General features: G+C 42.2%; 1 pseudogene; it reads right to left on the bottom strand.

Moving 5' to 3' along the window:
* Positions 1–5720: 5720 nt before the first annotated feature.
* Positions 5721–6772, bottom strand: LOC104982083 (annotated as a pseudogene).
* Positions 6773–8832: the final 2060 nt, after the last annotated feature.

The raw sequence follows: 8832 nt of genomic DNA on the forward strand, positions 1-8832 counted from the left end.
TTGCGACCCCATGAATCGCAGCATGCCAGGCCTCCCTGTCCATCACCAACTCCCGGAGTTCACTCAGACTCATGTCCAGTGATGCCATTCAGCCATCTCATCCTCTGTCATCCCCTTTTCCTCTTGCCCCAAATCCCTCCCAGCAACAGTCTTTTCCAATGAGTCAACACTTCGCATGAGGTGACCAAAGTACTGGAGTTTCAGCTTTAGCATCATTCCTTCCAAAGAAATCCCAGGACTGATCTCCTTCAGAATGGACTGGTTGGATCTCCTTGCAGTCCAAGGGACTCTCAAGAGTCTTCTCCAACACCACAGTTCAAAAGCATCAATTCTTCGGCACTCAGCTTTCTTCACAGTCCAACTCTCACATCCATACATGACCACAGGAAAAGCCATAGCCTTGATTAGATGGACCTTTGTTGGCAAAGTAATGTCTCTGCTTTTCAATATGCTATCTAGGTTGGTCATAACTTTTCTTCCAAGGAGTAAGCGTCTTTTAATTTCATGGTTGCAGTCACCATCTGCAGTGATTTTGGAGCCCAAAACAATAAAGTCTGCCACTGTTTCCACTGTTTCCCCATCTATTTCCCATGAAGTGATGGGACCAGATGCCATGATCTTTGTTTTCTGAATGTTGAGCTTTAAGCCAACTTTTTCACTCTCCTCTTTCATTTTCATCAAGAGGCTTTGTAGTTCCTCTTCACTTTCTGCCATAAGGGTGGTGTCATCTGCATATCTGAGGTTATTGATATTTCTCCCAGCAATCTTGATTCCATCTTGTGCTTCTTCCAGCCCAGCGTTTCTCATGATGTACTCTGCATATAAATTAAATAAGCAGGGTGACAATATACAGCCCTGACGTGTTCCTTTTTCCATTTGGAACCAGTCTGTTGTTCCATGTCCAGTTCTAACTGTTGCTTCCTGACCTGCATATATGTTTCTCAAGAGGCAGATCAGGTGGTCTGGTATTCCCATCTCTTTCAGAATTTTCCAGTTTATTGTGACCCACACAGTCAAAGGCTTTGGCATAGTCAATAAAGCAGAAATAGATGTTTTTCTGGAACTCTCTTGCTTTTTCGATGATCCAGAGGATGTTGGCAATTTGATCTCTGGTTCCTCTGCCTTTTCTAAAACCAGCTTGAACATCTGAAGTTCACGGTTCACATATTGCTAAAGCCTGGCTTGGAGAATTTTGAGCATTACTTTACTAGCGTGTGAGATGAGTGCAATTGTGTGGTAGTTTGAGCATTCTTTGGCATTGCTGAGTTTAGGGTTTAGGAATGATTAAGAATAGCTAGAAGCCTTTTTTAGGAGATAGTGATCTTAAGATGCTAGGGGCAAACAGGATTTAGAAAGAAAAGAAATAAACTGAGGAATGTAGCAGGAGTTACAATGTAATCACAAGTTAAGTACAGTAAATTTGGGTGAAAGTGAAGTCGATCAGTTGTGTCTGACTCTTTGCGACCCCATGGACTGTAGCCTACCAGGCTCCTCCCTCCATGGGATTCTCCAGGCAAGAGTACTGGAGTGGGTTGCCATTTCCTTCTCCAGGGGATCTTCCCGACCCAGGGATAGAATCCAGGTCTCCCGCATTCCAGGCAGACTCTTTAACCTCTGAGCCACCAGGGAAGCCCCAAATCTGGGTGGGGGAAACTAAAAACGTCAGACCTCTGACCTAATGCTTTTTGTCAAAGTATAAAAGAGAAGCTGAAGCTTGAAATAAACATGTAGTTCCGTACTATGAGTCAGAGACTACATCATCGTCCACCGATGTAGTTCCGTACTATGAGTCAGAGGCTACTTCATCATCCACCAACACCCTCACCCCTTCAGGCTGATTCCCTGGCTGCTGGAGCTGGACTCCAGCAACAATTAACCACCCCATATTTTAGGGCCTCTCACCTTCTGACAGTCCACAACCTGTCTGTGGAATGTGCTTCTCCTAAGTCCACTCCTTACCTATCACTGTCTCTAAATGAATTCTTTCTGTGACAAGACATCAAGAACCTAAGCTTTATTAAGTCCTAAGACCAAGTGTATGATCTCAGTTAAAAGATGTGGGTTCAAGACCCATCTGAGGTTCATGGTCTCAAAAGCACAAATTGCTTAATTAATAATGTTTGCTGCTGGAGAGTAGAATTGGCTGATAAAATTCTCATGGTTTATTTTATGGTTTATTTTCGGTACTGGCTGAAATTTTACAATGAATGTGTATTTTTATAGTTAAAGATCAGAAACAAAAAAGCTCTCCAGTCAAAGGTGATCTTCATTTTGATTTCTAGTCCTCTGTCACTATCAGACGGGAATCAGGTGTGCCCACTTTGATTCCTACCTAGCCCAGCACAGGCATTTACCTAATAGTTGACAAAGCTTGGAGAAGCAAAAAGCATTGCAGGAATGGACTCCCAGAGGGCTGGGTAAGGTCAAATAGAAGTAAAGTAAGAGGCTGTGAGGTAAAATTCATATGTTATAGCAAGACAAGAAAAATTTAAACAGAAAAATTTCTTCTCTGCCCTTTAGCCTCCTCTCTTCCCTGCTGTGCATTGTGTATCTGAATTATGCATCAACCAAACCTCCCCAGTTGGCAGGAATACCTGCTCAAACATAAAAAGCAACATTCTCTTAGAATCAACAGGACAACTTAAAGATAGCATTTCTGACTTCCCTGGTTGTCCAGTGGTTAAGACTCTGGGTTCCCAATGCAGGGGACATGGGTTCTATCCCTGATCAGGGAAGATCCCACTTGCCACATAGGGAGGCCACACCCTCAAAAGATAACATTTCTTTTTGACCTTATAAGGTGTAACTTGATCTACCATGATGAAGTGTGTGTGTGTGTGTGTGTGTGTTAGTCGCTCAGTCATGTCAGACTCTCTGTGACCCAATGGACTGTAGCTTGCCAGACTCCTCTGTCCATGGGATTTCCCAGGCAAGAATACTGGAGTGGGTTGCCATTCCTTTCTCCAGGGGATCTTCCCAACCTAGGAAGTGAACCCAGGTCTCCCACATTGCAGGAAGATTCTTTGTCATTTGAGCCACCAGGGAAGCCCATAATGAAGTTTAGATCTGGATTACATAAACTGTCAATAATATGTCATTTGATATACAACCCTTTGTCATATGTCATACGTCAAGAAACTCATATAACTGTGTCTTGACTTCTTACTGGTTCAACAGTTCTCAGAGCTTTCTGAGATGCTCCTCCTGGGTTATAATCCTCAAAGTCAGCTCAAATAGAAGTTTCCATTTGTTTATTAGATTGACTGATTAATTTTTCATCTACAAGGCTAAATTCTCCCTGCTGAAAATAAGAGAAGAGCTGTCTCTTACCCTTTTCTGAGATATATACTTTAGAAAACTTGTGAGTTCTGTCTGTTCTTTGAAATGTACATAAATATTAAAGTATGTTTATGTATATAAATCTTAAATGTACATAAATCTTTAGTTTTAAATTTTAAATCAGCCTCTGGCCAGCTTTGTGACCCAGCAAGTCTTTCTTCAGGACCTTGAAACCATCTCTTTGAAGTAGAATCAAGAAAGATGGCACCCTTCCTCCCAGTCTCCATGGGAGAATAAGAACCTAGCTTGGAGGACGCCTCACTCTCAAACTACCTTCTGTCATAAAGATATGAGAAGTTTATTTTTCCTCTGGATAAAGCCAGTTAGCTAACAGATGGCTATGCAATTACCAGATGAAATTAGGATATTACCTGTGACAAATGTAAGAGGTCTTGACCACACCATTTGTCACCATTTGCATTCTAGTTCCCTGACCAGTGATTGAATCTGGGCCCCCTGCATCAGAAGCACAGAGTCTTAACCACTGGACCACCAGGGAAGTCCATAGCCCCTATTCTCATTTGAGTGGCCTTTGCTTCCACAGCACTCTACAGATTTGCCTTAGGTGTGTGTTACATGAAAAGCACAGGTGTTAATTCAGGCAAGGTGGATACTGCAGTGCTAGAGGTCAGGGAGGACAGGAATGTAAACCCTACTGTTTCTGGTGACATTGAGAAAAGTCTGGCTTGAACTAACCTGAGCCATAGACCTACATGGTGCCAGTCAAATATCTGAGGCAGTGTCTGGGCACCAAGAATTCAAAAAGTTTAATTAGAAATAGGCATCTTTCTAATTCCTCAGAAAGGGGGAAGGGCTACACTTGGTTCAGAGAGAGAGCTTTATTCAAACTGTTTTTTAGTCATGATAAATAATGACCTTCCCAAAAGCGCTCAATAAAGAGGGGTTTGATATATGGGTACTGGCAACTTCATCAAATTCAGGAATAGGAAATAAAGCTGTCAGTGTCTTGACCTGGGAAGTCATTACAGAGGAGGGCCCTTCACTCTTATGTCTCTGCAACTGAGTAGACTCTCATCCATCTCTTCTCTATTTTCTATTTTCTCTATTATTCTCTATGATGGGCAGACTGAGCTCCTCATTACTCATCAGCTTGTTGCAATAACTTATAATGGAAAATGTCTGAAAAAGAATATATATTCATATATACACATATGTGAATATACATAGCTGAATATGTATAACTGAATCACTTTGGTGTACATCTGAAACTAACATAAATTGTAAATCAACTACACTTCAATCATAAAAAAAAGAAAAAAAAAGAGATGGAGGGATCCCTGCCCCCACCAAAGTAATTACTCATCAGCTTGTACCTGCCCCAAATGGCCACTCCAGGCACCAAGTCTCCTTGAGCTTCCAGAAGGAACATCACCATTGTCTTGTAGAATCACTGCATCTCTTAGTTCAAACTCTCAAAAAAGAGACATTTGTTTGTACAATTTATCTGTCCTAGCCAAGCCACACAGGTCATAGATCACTGGCCAGGCAATGGATTGTGCCTTCAGTCAAATTATCCATCTGCGCGTCAGTCCTTGGAAGCTGAGGGCGTGTCTTACATAAGCATGCGAGCATGTTGGGTGTTATGAACATGTTCTAGTACAGAAAGCAGTGTTATTAAATAACATGGACTACATATATCCACCACAGTCATTACAAATGTCCACTGAGGGAAGACAGTGCGTCACAGATATTACAATGGCCTGGAGAATAATGAAGATTATTCCTAGAAAGCTTCTTAGAGAAAACAGAAGGAAAGGGCGTCCATGGAGAAAGAACTAGGAAAGACTTTGTGTCAAGTTGATAGAAGAGTTGTATTCAGGATCCATGAGGAAAGGGGGTCAAATATGTTGGGACTTCAAATAGGACACACACAGGCTGTAGACCCTTCTGCAATTCTTGGAATATTCAGTGTGGACAGAACTTGGAAATCATCAAGTCAAGGCCTGATGCACTTCAGAGGAGAGCACTGAGGGCCAGAGTGGCAGGTGACATGGTGACACCATTGTGGCCACAGAGTTAGAGTTAGAACCAAGGCCAGAGTCCAAGTCCCTGTCTCCAAGCTCAGCTTCTTTCTGCTATAGACCACTCAGGATCCCTCAGCTAGCTCACTCTTGCTAAGGCAAGTCCTCTCTTTTATTTTTATTTATTTCTTTAATTTTTGCTTTTCGGCCATGCCTCATGGAATATGGGATCTTAGTTCCCCGACCAGAGATCATACCCACTCCTCTTGCAGTGGAAGCACAGAGTCTTAACTACTGGACCACCTGAGATGCCCCTTTCTTTTTCTTTTCTAAAAAATTCCTCTGTTTTAGTACTGGGAGTTTGCACAATGAGTACCTGGTAGTGAAGAGGAAGAGGAACTATCCCCCTCCTCTGTGGTCACTGACAGAGGACACTCCTCTCCTCAGCATTGTCCTCATCCTCTTTTCCAAACCCACTCGAACCCAGTCACACATCCCTGAGGACCCTCAACACTGTATCATTCCTCAGAGTATATATGAAGGGGTTGAGGAATGGAGTCACGACACTGCTCAGGACTGAAGGGACCTTGTCGACCTCCAGATATTCTTTCTGGAAGGGAGTCACATCAATAAACACCGTGATACTGCTGGGAATCACAAGTATGGTCAAGTGGGAAGCACAGGTTTGAAGGCCTTGTTTCTTCCACTTGCAGAAGGGATGCTTCCTCGTCAGGATGATGTACGTGTAGGGAAAGGCCAGGAGGACTATGCCGCAGAGGATGACCGTGGATGAAAGCATAAAATCCATCAGCTTGATGGCAGTGGTGTCCGCACAGGCGGGGGCCAGCAAACTCCACTGTCACAGAAGTGGTTAATGATGTCAGAGTCACAGAAGGGCAGCTGGGAGATGAGGATGGTTGGAAAGAGCACAGATATGAAGCCTCTCACCCAAGAGAACACAACTGTCCTGATGCAGACAGGGGGCATCATGATGGTGCTGTACCACAGCAGGTAGCAGATAGTGGCATAGCAGTTATAGGACATGACTGTCAGCAGGAGAAACTCTACCGTGCCCAGGAAGAAGTAGAAATAGCACTGGGTGATACAGCCAGCAAAGGAGATGGTTTTATCACCAGATACTAAGTTGGCCAGTGCTTCAGGGAAATAACAGAGGTGAAGAGGATGTCCAGGATGGAGAGGTTGCACAGGAAGAAGTACATGGAGATGTGGAGGCGGGCCTAGGACAGCACCACGGAGATGATGAGCAGGTTTCCCAGGAGCGTCAGCAGGAACGTGGGCAGCAGGAGCACCAGCAACAGCAGCTCCACCTGCCTGCTGAGAGGAAACCCCAGCAAGATAAACTACATCAACGTGGCACTCTGATCCTCCATGGGCCATCCGCCCAGCTCAGTACCTCTAATGGGACAAAGGGAGATGATATTTACGTGCATGTTCACGGTACGAAATCCCAGGGCTGTTCACTAGAAAAATACACAGAATGTGGTAATCCAGATTAGATTTGTAAACCAAATTTAACCTGGTCTTAAATTATTTGCCCATGGAGCTGGAAAATGTGAGGGTTCTTTTTGCTTTTTGTTTTGGGAATGATAATGTTCCCTTTTAGTAAGGGTGCCTGCCCTGAGACCTCATTATCACACAGTTCATATGAACTTCCTAAAAAATAACATAGTAATTTCTATCAAAAAACCTTAAAATTGAGCAAATCCTTAGACATCCTACTTCCATCTTGAGAAAATAGGTGTGAATATTTTACCACAGGAATATTCACCACAAAACTGCTTATAACAAGGAAAATTTGGCAACAACTTAAATATCAAGAATGGGGGATGAAATGAGTAAATTATAGAATATCTACATTATAATATATCATGTAGTTATTTAAATTATATTTTACAGCATTATGTAATTCCAAAATATTCACAATATTTATTAAGTTTTTTTTTTTTTAAGCAAGTTATCAACCAGCAATAACGTTATGATCCCATTCTGGGAGTAAAATGTAAATCAGCAAAGACTCTAGAATAGTCGAGACATTGCTAAAGAAGAAGATGGCAGGGAGGACTTGCCTAGGCAGATAACAAGACATAAAACAAGAATGATTAAGGCAAGGTGGTCATGACACGGATACACACAAAACAGCCAGCGGAGCAAAATAAAGAGCCAAGAAACAACCCCACACAAATATGGCACAGTGCTCTATGTCAGAGATGAATGGAAGGTGGTGTTGCTGATTGTCTATATGCAGAAAAAGTAAAATTGGATTCCCTACCTCACATCAGACATTACCATCCATTTCAGACGGACAAGAAAATTAAAAGTAAAAATCAAAACTTCCAGAAGAAAAGAGACAAGAATATTGTTTTGGGCCCTAGTATACAAAAGAGTTTACTAAAGAACAGAAAATTTCTAAACAAAAAAGGAAACATGGATAAATCACGCTACATTACAATTAAGAGTTTTCTGGGAATTTCCTGACAGTCCAAGCTCTCAATTTTGATGAACTAAGACACTGCAAATCACACAGCATGTGGCCAAAATATATATATGTGTATATAATTAAATTAAATTAAGAGTTTCTGTTTATTAAACAACCCCAAAGTAAAGTTAAAGGCAAATCACAAACAGGGAGAACATATTTGTGACAGATAATGTACAAATGTTTAGTACGAATAGTATAGAATCAATATATTGATTTTTACAAAGCCATAAAAAATAGATAAGCCATCTAATAAAAAGTAGACCAAACATTTGACCTGAACTACATTTAAGCAGGAGGAAATGCAGAATAATGTACCAAAAGATGCTTGATCTCATTAGTAATTCAGTTCAGTTCAGTTCAGTCGCTCAGTCATGTCCAATTCTTTGTGACTCCATGAATTGCAGCATGCCAGGCCTCCCTGTCCATCACCAACTCCCGGAGTTCACTCAAACTCATGTCCATTGAGTTGGTGATGCCATCCAGCCATCTCATCCTCTGTCGTCCCCTTCTCCTCCTGCCCCCAATCCCTCCCAGCATCAGAGTCTTTTCCAATGAATCAACTCTTCACATGAGGTGGCCAAAGTGCTGGAGTTTTAGCTTTAGCATCAGTCCTTCCAATGAACACCCAGGACTGATCTCCTTTAGAATGGACTGGTTGGATCTCCTTGCAGTCCAAGGGACTCTCAAGAGTCTTCTCCAACACCACAGTTCAAAAGCATCAATTCTTCAGTGCTCAGCTTTCTTCACAGTCCAACTGTCACATCCATACATGACCACTGGAAAAGCCATAGCCTTGATTAGATGGACCTTTGTTGGCAAAGTAATGTCTCTGCTTTTCAATACGCTATCTAGGTTGGTCATAATTTTCCTTCCAAGGAGTAAGCGTCTTTTAATTTCATGGCTGCAGTCACCATCTGTAGTGATTTTGGAGCCCAGAAAAATAAAGTCTGATACTGTTTCCACTGTTTCCCCATCTATTTCCCCTGAAGTGATGGGACCAGATGCCATGAT

The sequence above is a fragment of the Bison bison genome, unplaced genomic scaffold, assembly GCF_000754665.1.
Source record: "Bison bison bison isolate TAMUID 2011002044 unplaced genomic scaffold, Bison_UMD1.0 scf7180017864526, whole genome shotgun sequence".
In the NCBI taxonomy this organism is placed as follows: Eukaryota; Metazoa; Chordata; class Mammalia; order Artiodactyla; family Bovidae; genus Bison; species Bison bison.